The sequence below is a fragment of the Eleutherodactylus coqui genome, chromosome 7, assembly GCF_035609145.1.
Source record: "Eleutherodactylus coqui strain aEleCoq1 chromosome 7, aEleCoq1.hap1, whole genome shotgun sequence".
NCBI classification, from domain to species: Eukaryota; Metazoa; Chordata; class Amphibia; order Anura; family Eleutherodactylidae; genus Eleutherodactylus; species Eleutherodactylus coqui.
Window position 1 is genome coordinate 83,838,699 of NC_089843.1, and position 11,998 is coordinate 83,850,696.

Genomic DNA, 11,998 nt, shown 5'->3' on the forward strand with positions numbered 1-11,998 from the left:
ACTTGACGATGTCGAGATCAGGACTCTGTGGGGCCATAGCATCACTTTCAGGACTCCTTTTTCTATTTTAAGCTGAAGACAGTTCATAATAACACTGGCTGTATGTTTGGGGTCGTTGTCCTGTTGCAGAAAAAGTTTGGAGTGAATCGGATGTGTTCCAAACTCTTTTACACAGAGATACATACCGTATGTATATATATATATATATTATATATATATATATATATATATATATATATATATATATATATATATATATATATATATATATATATATATATAATGTTGGTGTGGAGTACGTTCTGCTTAGTTTGATTTTCTTTCAAAAATAGAGGGCGTGTCTCTTAACCTCTTAACTAATTCTAATTCTGGAGCAGGACAACGACTCCAACCATACGTGGGGTTTTGTATATATCCCTAAACACAAATATTAATTTATATGGGGGTGTATGTATATCCCTGGATAGCAGCAGAGTGGCTGCTAAGATAAGCATTGCAGTCTTCTCATCCCCAGCTCCAACCAGCAGACAGCTCTGATCAGCTCCCTATCTGTAGTGTTTGAAGATCACTGGGTAACATGGGAGATTAGATCTTGTACCAAAACTTTTGAGTTGGGGAAACTGTGGAGAAGATCAAAAGACAGAAGTCAGGAGAAGGTCCTGGGGCTAAGAAAACTCCATTCATTTATTGTTTGGGAAAGCGGTTTCATGCTTGTCACACACCTTTTGACTCTCTGTCCAGAGCATTACAGACAATGAAATCTGGTGGATGAAATCACTTGCGAGTCAGAGTTGTCAGTGCAAACACTCCACAACTGGGGAGGAGGGAGGGGGTGTAGTTACACCCCACATGTCTACAAAGCAGTGCCTACTTTACCCTGATAACTTCAGTACTGAATGAGCATCTTTGCTTTTTACGTCTTATCAAAGTTTAGCATGCCAAGTGCTCCAAATGTTTCGCAAGCCTCTCCTAAAACTAACATATGCCCTCCCCTATGATTCCTAGGCCTAACCCCTCCTCATCCCATAATCCCTCATATGCTTATTACTTTCAGTATCCCCCCATACCCATAAATGACCCTCTACTGAAGCTCTAGTCCCCAATAAATGGTCCTTAGGATTGACACCTCTAGTACACCCATACCCATAGGCGCTTATTGGTACCCTTACCACTCAAAGTATCCCCCTCCTCGTTTGCACCTCCTTTGCTGATCCTAGTGATGAATAATAAATCCTGTCAATCAGTATAACTTAACCCTTTCATTCCCACAGGCAGGAATATCTGTGGATCTCCAGAGAGAGAGAGAGGGTTAAGTGCCCCTGGGCTAAAAGTCCCTGGTTGCTCAATTAAATCCAGATGAGAACAATTAATAAATAGGTGATAACAATAAGTTGAGAATCACACGGTTCGCTGCTCCTTCTCAATGGGGAATTCTGCTACAAAGGAGCAGAAAGGATTTGTCGGCTCTTTTAAGAGGGGGAATTGTGCCCCGGGCAGAACGCAGAATGCAGCTCACTGCTGAGCCCATTGTCGTCCCCGGGTTCTCAACGGGCAGAGAATGGGGGGCTGTCTGCTAGCTTGTGGGTGATGGCGCCAGAGCCAGAGAGAGGAGGTGGTAGGGGTGGGGGCACAGGAGAAAGTCCTCAGTCCTGCTTATTTTGTATTAACACTTTAATTTCTGAAACTGTCAACAAAACTAACGTAGCAGTAGCTTTGAAGTATCCACATCGTGCTTGTAGTACTGCTGCTGATAGTAATGACAATGGTAATAATAGTAGTGGCAGTATTAGTAGTAATAACAATAGTAGTGGTAGTAGTGGCAGCATCAGCAATAGCAGTAGTAGTAATACTAGTAGTGGTAGTAGTAGCAATAGTAGTAATAATAGTAGTAGTAGTAAGAATATTGAAAGCTGTAGTAGCAATAGCAGTAGTAGTAATAATATTAGTAATGATAGTAGTAGTAGCAGTAATAATAATAATAGTACTAGCAGCAATAGTAGTAACAATATTAGTAGTGGTAGTAGTAATATCATTAGTTACAATAGCAGTAGTGGTATTCCTAATAATAATAATAGTAGTGGTAGATTTCCCAAGCAGATTTTGTTTTACCATTCGTTTCCATCTATCCATCTAGATCTTCAACAGATAGCGACAATAGTAGTAGTAGTTATAGTAGTACTATTAGTAGTGGTAGTTATAGTAGAAGTATTGTAGTGGTAAGAGTGGTAATATTAGTAGTAGTGGTAGTAGTTATAATAGTAATAGTACTAGTAGTGATAATATTAGTAGCACTGGTAGTACATTTTCCCAGCAGATCTTTTAGCATTCGTTTCGCTCTAGACATCAACCAATATAATCATACATTTACAGCAATGAAAGATATTTTCCCTGAATAAAATCTGTCCTTTAAACTCCCATTTACGTATTACCGGTATGTAGTATAATACAATATAGTAACTAAAAATTAATTGCAATCATCGTTAACAATAGCACTAGTAATGTGACAGATACTTCTGAGACCAATCCACAAGTTGTGTGATGATAATCAGAATTTCAAGAGATCATGCATGTTATATATACATCGGGATGCAACAGAACTAATTATGTTGGTTGTGTCTTTGTGGCTGCATCATCTGTGCAATGATAACTGTATGAGTTACGATAATGTAGTAGTATTATATGCAGTCCGATGTAACACCAGACTTAACACATGGCTATGTGTCATAATAAGTGCTGAAAGACAACTATTACATTTGAAAAAATGATATTTATGTAGCATGAGATTATGTAAGTGGTATGAATACAATATTCTATTTTGACAAACATAATGGGAGATACATCATCAATAATAATATGACGTTATTATCAAACTAGCAGCATATAGTCCCTTGTAATTTCACATACAAATTCCTATGGAATCATTACACGTTGACTTCATATACAGCGCTGACACTGATGGATAATTACATGATGTCAACCACGTATCTATCACAGCTGGTAAGATGTAATATAAGCGGTGTAATAACGCAAATCAGTCAAGGAGAAATACAATACAGCAATGACACAATCATACAATGCAGACGTATGAAGTAGAAACATTTCATGCAATGCATCATAATTATCTATTGGTCGCATGTGATAATGATATATTAGTATCAAAAACTACATAAAAATCTGCAAAACCACTTAAAAGTGAGAATAAAGTCAATATAATATTGTGCCTCATAATTACAATACATAATAATGCAATGTCCCCAAATATTACACTATATGGTAAAGTTCTGTGCACTATTATTACACTATATAATAATGGTCTGTGTTCTATTTTTACACCATATAATAATGTCTTGGGCGCTTTTATAGTATTATAAATCAATGTTCAGTGCATTATTATTATGCTATACAATATATGTGTGTGCACTATTTTTACAGTATATAATGAAGTCTTGTGCACTATTATTACACCATATAATAATGTCTTGGTCACTTTTTTTTAAGCATTACAAAACGATGTTCAATTATTATTATACAATATAATGCTCCGTGCATTATTACACTATATTTGTGTGCACTCTTACTATATAATAATGCTCCCTGAATGTACTTTTTCATATACTGTATACTAATGCATATATATATATATATATATATATATATATATATATATATATATATATATATATATATATATTTTAATATACATCACAATGATGTCATATAGATTTTTGTACAGAGTGAGTACAAACACAGTCCTTGTTTTCAATTCTGCATCTGTTGTAAATCGAGGACTGTTTTTGTACTCAACCTGTATTAAATTATGCTGAAGCATAGACTGTTATTACACTATAATGTCATGCAAACTGTATGATATTTGATACTGTCACATATACTATTATGATGCCATATAAAATGCCACATATATACATTATTGTAATATAAAAAGTGATTATTATTATGTTTCCAAATACATTGTTATTGCATTACACTAGTAGAATGTCAGACTTGACAATGGTATTACACTGTGCATTAATATCATATACACCGTTTTAATATACTGTATGAGAACCTCAAAATAAGTTCATACACATTATCTCATGTACACTCTTTACATATATATGCATAATACAGTAAAGTCATATACACTATTATTTCACAGCATTAGCAAGTCACACACAGCTTTATTACATTTTACTATGAGGTGATATATTTAGATAATTACACTGTATTATGACATCCTATAAACTTGTATTACTCTGTATAACAATGTATTGGATTATTATATCGTGTAATTCTACTATATACAATATAATTACACTGAATTCTAATGTCACATACACTCTTATTATGTTATTTAACAATACCAAATACATTATTAAGCTATGTAACAATGTCACACACCAGTATTATACTATGTAATTATGACATACATGCTATTATTACACTGTCTAATAATATTACATGCATTTTTATAACATTTCATGTACTGCTACAAGAAATAGTAATGTCAAATCCACCACTATATTCCACTAAATAGTAATATAATGTAATGCAATACACTAGACAACAGTCAACAACTGCCACAGTAAATAATATGATCTATATCTATCTATCTTACATCTATCTATCTATGTATCTATCTATCTATCTATCTATCTATCTATCTATCTATCTATCTATCTATCTATCTACCTCCTATCTATCTATCTATCTATCTATCTATCTATCTATCTATCTATTTCATATCTATCTATCTATCTATCTCTTATCTATCTCATATCTATCTACCTCCTATCTATCTATCCATCTATCTATCTATCTATCTATCTATCTATCTATCTATCTATCTATCTATCTATCTATCTATCTCTTATCTGTCTATTTATCTCTATCTATAAAATAGTAAAAAAAAAAATTAGCAGTCATATAATGATAATTATTATCACCACCATTAATAATAGAATAATAATCACCCCCAGTAATAATTAGCTAAAATAACATTGGATTATTACTTTATTACTTTTATCTAATGCTTTTACTATGCAAATGATGATCAGAAGAAAAATAAATATATGCAGTATAATCACACAGAATAGGTTTAAACAATTAACTATAGTGTAGATACAATGTCCTATACAAAATTCTGCTTGGCAATTAAGAAGAAGAATTGTGTAGTAATGTCACACTGGCTGATTACCTGTAGATAGTCATATAATAGTGATTGGTATTGTGCATAAAGCCGAGTTACCTATTAACATCAGCCACATTCTCACATAATAATGATGATCATAGCACATAACGAAGAGAAAGTCATATTACAGTCAAATGACTTGTGCTGAATTAATCATAAAATCTATTTATCTATCTATCTATCTATCTATCTATCTATCTATCTATCTATCTATCGCACCAATGTCGAATGTATAAAAAAATAACATTAATGCGACCTCATCTAATACAGGGATTATACAGAAAATAGAGGGAGAGCTAAAAAGAAATATAGAATTTTGTGTACTGGGAGGACGTTGAATAAACTAGAGACTTGATGATTAAGAATCAAGTGTAATACTGCACATAAAGGTAAATATATCGATGGATGGATAGATAGATAGATAGATAGATAGATAGATAGAAGATTAATAGAGATGGACACCAAATGTATATATAGATAGATAGATATGACTAAAAGATTAATAGAGATGGATACCAAATGTATAGGTAGATAGATATGCATATGAGATTAATAGATAGAGATGGATACCAAATGTATAGATAGATAGATATGAGATAGATAGATAGTCAGATAGATAGATAGAAAGATAGATGGATAGGAAATGAATAGATAGAAATGGATCGTAGATGAATAGGATATCAATACATACATAGAAATATGAGATTAATAGATATAGATGAAAGTTAAATGTATAGATAGATGTATAAAACTAATCTAGCCATATATGACATGATGTAATACACATAGTGCTATTTATTATACCCATCCATGTCTGTGTATATGCACTTTGTCTATGGATTATGAATTTTACCTAACGAACTGCTAGCGGCAGCAACCGACAATATTCCACTATGTGACACTCGGTATGACAACCTGGACACACCCGGGGCCTGGCTGTGTAGTTGGCATCTGTCTCATTACTGATTGCTCCCGGAGTAATGCATTTGTCATATACAGTATAAAGACGAACATCACACAGAGGGAGGACACTGGGGAAGACAATGGCCGCATCCAGTAATAAAGGTGACAGAGAGCCTGCCATTATCCCAGTAATAACAATACTCTTTGCTTTTCATGCACTGCATTTGGAGAGAAGTGGGGTTATATATCCACATCCCTAAAGGTACCCGACCCAACATCTTCTACCCCTCCCCCTACTTACCTTGTTAACTGTCCTTGTGCTGGTGACTGTCCCCCTTTGATGTGTGACCAGGCAGCAATGTTCTCCTACCTCCAGCACTGGCTGCATCTGATAACTGGGGTAGCCTGCCATAAATCAGCCTTATGAAATAAGCTTAGGGCCTGGCTTACATTATATACAATCCTTCTACAGGCTTCATACCATTCCGTTGCTGACAGAACAGCCACAGAGCTCCAGTGTATGCAAGGAAAGAGACAGTCTTCTTTTTTTGTGTGTGTGCTTTTGCATGTGTGTATATATACAGCAATTTCATTCTACTTTCTTTCAGTATAATGATTATTATATTCATTACAATTTACTGTAATTTATCATAATATTCAATTAGTAGCATTGTTATTCAATTAATATCGTTATTATAAGATCAACATTATATTGTTCTGTTATCTACTACTATTATTTTTCTTTTTGTTCAATTTTGCCTTTATGTTTCACAATTTACAGCCCCCGAAAATCACAAATCTAAAATTATGGGAGCAAAAAATTGTTTCTTGATCCTTCCCTATAAATAAAAGGAATAAACCTTTTATAGATTATTTGCTAGAAAGTCTATACGTATTACTAGTAATGGCAGAAAATTAAATAAAGTCATCTGTTCGGACCCATGTGTTGCTACTAGATGTTCCCTACATAAGGAAAGAAATCTAATATATTGTACAAATAGAGGAGGAAAACCATAACCTGTGTAGTAAGAAATAAAGACAGAGACTCACAAATTAATAGAAATGTATGCATAAATACATTTTTTTTAAAAAGCAAGAAAGTAACAAGAGAATGCATTCAGCAATTCTTTTCATTATTAGGAGTTGCAAACTTTAGCAAAACACATCAGTTTGTATAAAAATAAACTACTCTGTAACTATAACAAAGATTGCACAGGCAGTTACAGATTTCATAAAAGTAAGGTCTTTGGGAGAAAATATCTTCATAAACACCATACTGACAGCATCCTGCATTGTGCCTTGGAATCTCTGCATAGCAAATACTTTGGTGCTATATAAATAATGGGAAATAATTGTGCTACATGTCTATTGTTTATTATGCATTATAAGTATATATACCTCTATAAATTACATCTTCAAGTTTTTATATACTGTGTAGGTATCTACTGGAATAAATATAGCATTTTTCTTAATATATGTGTTCATTATTATTATATTTACTGTAATAGAAGTATTTGTATCCTGAGAAATGTTGTATCTATATCTGTTACTACAGTATTTGTGCCTAAGGCTTCTTGTAACTCTTTGTTTATATATGGCATATATTGTCACGGAATGGTTACAGCATATCTGTATTTACATTCCTATATGTATACATTTACTTTATATATATCAGTATATATATATATTTTGTGTGTATACTGCATCTGCTATTATTGTATTTTTGCACTATATTTCGACCGTTTCCACTGTGTTGTTTACTTTCAGCCTGTGACATCCCGTAAACCTGCTGCTGCAGCCAATGACAGAGCTCAGCGAGGATCGCTGAGCGCTGTCATTGGCTGCAGCAGCTGGTTTGGAGACATCTCAGGCTAACTGCAGTCAGAGCCAGACCCAGCGTCAAGGTACAAGCTGGAAGAGGTAAGTATCAGCTCTATGAGCTCTTTATTATGCTTACACACTGGGGTCCCCTTTGGAAAAAACTTTTTTTTATCTCGTACAGCACCTTTAACAATTGGACATTACCCTTGCGCCTGCCAACTCCTAAAGACCTTTTACATGGCATAATTATTGTGGTTTGCACAATAATTGTTAGGTGTAAATGCATACAGAGAGCAAATGATCAGAGATAAATCTTTAGATTATTGTTGATTGGATCTTCCATGTCGCTGCATTGTTTGGTGTAAACAGGCATATATGATTTGTCAAATAGAAAGAAGTGCCTGAAGAGTGGACTAGAGGCGGTTATGATCCAATAAACAATCGAAATTACCCAATTACTGTTCAATGTAAATGTATGCCAAGCAAACGATATGCGATATGCTGGTTGCATGCTCGCTTCAATTTATCTTGTCATGTAAAAATACATTTACACCTTCTAATCAGTACTGGCCATGTCACACTGTGTAGGGATACAACATTTTGATAAGAATGGTTCCATCCAGTTGTCAATTTATTCATACATTTCCCAGAGGAACAACAGAGGAACAGCACAACAGAGTACTAAGAAACATGCTCCAGAATTATTTAATAGGAAATACAAGTATTCACTAAAACAGACATGCCAGTGGAAGTAAACAATTCCTCCCTAAGAATAAAGTATATTAAAATTGTGTTACAATGAAATTTGACATTTTCTAGACAATCAATTATTGTTTAACAGTCTGAAGAATATTGAAATGCTGATCACAATCAAGATGATTCCCCCTATGGCCAGCTGTACAGAATCCTGGAGGAGTTATCCTAAGCTCTAGACTCTGAGGGCTATGACTGTACACTATGTTTTGGGTCACATTTAGTTAGTGCCAAGTACAATAGTGTATAAACTATTTGAGGTTTGCTACTGTGCTTCCTCTCCATTTGGTATTTCATTTTTGTGTGTGTTTATTGTACTAAAGACTCAATATTTATCTTCTGATAAGTGTTCCTGGACATTTTAATGTAGTTTGTTTTAGGGTTAAGCAGCACACAATTGGGTAACAGTGATACATTGTATGCTTTATCTTCATTCTCAGAGATAATGACTCCACCTAGTGGTCATTTGAAAATATGCAAGCATCAAGTGAAGCCGGGAAACTTTTTTAGGTTTCTAATACTCTTTGATGGACTCCTTTCAATACTCTTTGAATCCCACATAGCATTCTGCACAATAATATTAAAAAACACTTTACATAAATCTGACATACTTATAAGTCAATGGAAAAAAAGGATTAAAACAGACTTTATTGAATTATGACCGACCCATGAAACTAAACACGACTGCAATATTTCTCATGGATTTTGCAAAAGAGAGCGGTTTGAAGTTTATGTGGCACTATCAAATAATAGCATAGCCGAAAACATAGTAGCAGCTCCAATACAACATATTTGTTATAAATGTCAGGAAGGTTTCTTTGTACAATCCTCAAGCAGTTTATATTGAATTAAAAAAAAGAATTCTGCCACCACTAGGGGGAGTTTAATGCACACTGATGTATGACTGATTTTAAAAGGGTTTTGTCACTATAAACTAAAAACTTTCTAACAGTTGGGCCTAGCATAAGGTAGGTTCTCCAAGGCAGATGGTGGTGGGAGTTCATGTGGCTGTTCATGCACGTTGTGTTGAGGTAGTTTACATTGTTTGCTTTGTTTGCTTACGGCAGATCTTACAGATGACCACTGTAGTAGCGGGTGATAGAGTCATGGCACTTTTGTTTTTCTAGGACACCCTACTCCCTGTCTTGGAAGTATGCTGCCCTGCAATGTCCACTTCTTCTTACACCTCTTGAGCTGGTATGATGCCGCACCCTGCCTTCACACCATGTTGGGTCAACTACCTCTTCACCTTCCACCTTCTCTTCCTCTTCATTGTCCTTCTGCTCCTGAGTGGACTCTATGTTACAGTGAGCACCCAGAGCTGGCACCTCTGTTTCTACATCCCCCTGAGTACACATTGTCTGTGGAGGTATATAACAATCTAATACGACATGTTCAAAAAATGGAAAGATATCTGATACCACAAATGGAGAGTATATTTTTATGTTGTTTTTTTTCTATTTTTAAGTTGATTTTTCTTTGCTTTCAATCTTTTCTTTCATTTTCTACCCATTTTTAAGAAATCGTGCGCAGCCACTTTCATGTTCAAATGCAAACATTAGTGGAGAAGCCTTGAGCCCTTGATAGATCTGACTGTAATGTCACTGACAGTCTGTCTATTGATTAGTCCAGCTGCCATCTGCAATCAGAAGGGAAAAGGGTCCTGGTATGTTGGATTCCACATGCATGATCCTTTGTTACCCTGTGACATTAGTGCTGCCACAGGTGTCTAGCGGCTACTTACCCAATCATTCCTCGTTAAAGTGCTGGAAAGCTCAGTGACTGTAAACATGGCACTTTCATGGCATGCCATCTTCGGCAGAAGTTAGTTTGTGAAATATTCACAGTCAGCTGTGAAATGGAATAGCCATGGAGCTGTAGGCCATCTGTCCACGGGCGTTGCGAAGTCCCACGGCGAATCTCCGCCGTGTGAGCCGTCGCCCGGGAGCAGGAGCCGGCAGACAAATCTCCACCGGTTAGCTTATCTGACAGATAGGCTGACTACGGAGAATTGCGGAAATTCACAGCATGCTACGAATTGCCGGCCGCGAGCGGAGAAACACAATGATTCTCCGCTCGTGAACACAGGGTCGGCGCTTTCCATAGCAATGCTATGGAAAGCTTCAGACGGTGTGATTCACCCATGATTTACCGCCAGCGAAATCACGTCTGTGGACAGGGGGCTTTAATGACTCTGCTACAAAACGGTAGATCATTCAACTCTCAAAGAGGAGCTGCTGAGTGCTGAAGAAAGTGAGTATTAAAAATTGCCTTTCCACAGTTGCGTCTCCTACTACTGAAATCCAGACTGCATGAAGTGATATCAGTACAAGAACGTTATGTCTGGACCCTCACGGAATGCACGTAAGGCTAAGATCGTCATGCACAATGCCAAGCATTGGCAGCAGTTGTGTAAAGCATGCCTCCATTGGACTCTGGAGCAGTGGAAATGTGTTCTCTGGAGTGATGGATCACCTCTGACTGTCTGATAGATGAATTTGGGTTTTGCTGGTGCCTGGAGAGCTTACTTATATGTGTTTTTTAGTGCAGGAGATGTAATGGTATGAGAATGTTCTTCAGGGTTTGTGCTAGTGAAGGGTAATGTTAATGCTAAAGCATACAGGTATTTTAGACAATTGTGTGTTTCTACCTTTTAGGAAAACAGATTAGGGAAAGCTTGTTCCTGCTCCAGCATGACTGTGCTGAAGGGAAGGTCCGCAAAGACATGGTTCAATGGGTTTGTGTGGAGGAACCCAAGAGTGGCCTTCACAGAGTCCTAACCTCAACCTCACTGCTCAGCTTTGGAATGAATTGGAAAGGCAATTGCGAGCTCTGCTACATACACAAACACACACAGCTTGGAATATTACTTCTTCTGCTACACCCCACCTTCACTATTACTTGCAGGGGTGTAACTATAGGGAATGCGGTTGCTGCGGGCCCAGGAACCTTAGGGGGCCCATGAGGCCTCTCTTCCCCATATAGTAGGCCTAGTAGTACAAATAAAGCATTATAGTTGGGGGCCCTGTTGCAGAGTTTGCATTGGGGCCCAGGAGCTTCAAGTTATGCCTCTGATTACTTGGACTATTACTTCTTATCCTACACCCCCTCTTCATCATTACTTGGACTATTACTTCTTATACTACACCCCTCCTTCATCATTACTTGGACTATTACTTCTTATGCTACAGTCCTCCTTTATCATTACTTGGACTATTACATCTTATACTACACTCTTCCTTTATCATTACTTGGACTATTACTTCTTATACTACACCCCTCCATCATTACTTGGACTATTACTTCTTATGCTACAGTCCTCCTTTATCATTA

At 36.1% G+C, this 11,998-nt stretch overlaps 1 long non-coding RNA gene across 1 annotated transcript in view; it reads right to left on the reverse strand.

Moving 5' to 3' along the window:
• LOC136573351 (uncharacterized) overlaps positions 1-6,438 on the reverse strand; it is a 54,204-nt gene extending 47,766 nt beyond the window's left edge. The window contains exon 1 of the long non-coding RNA XR_010785875.1: positions 6,393-6,438. This is a non-coding gene — a long non-coding RNA (uncharacterized lncRNA). The remainder of the gene's footprint in view (positions 1-6,392) is intronic.
• Positions 6,439-11,998: the final 5,560 nt, after the last annotated feature.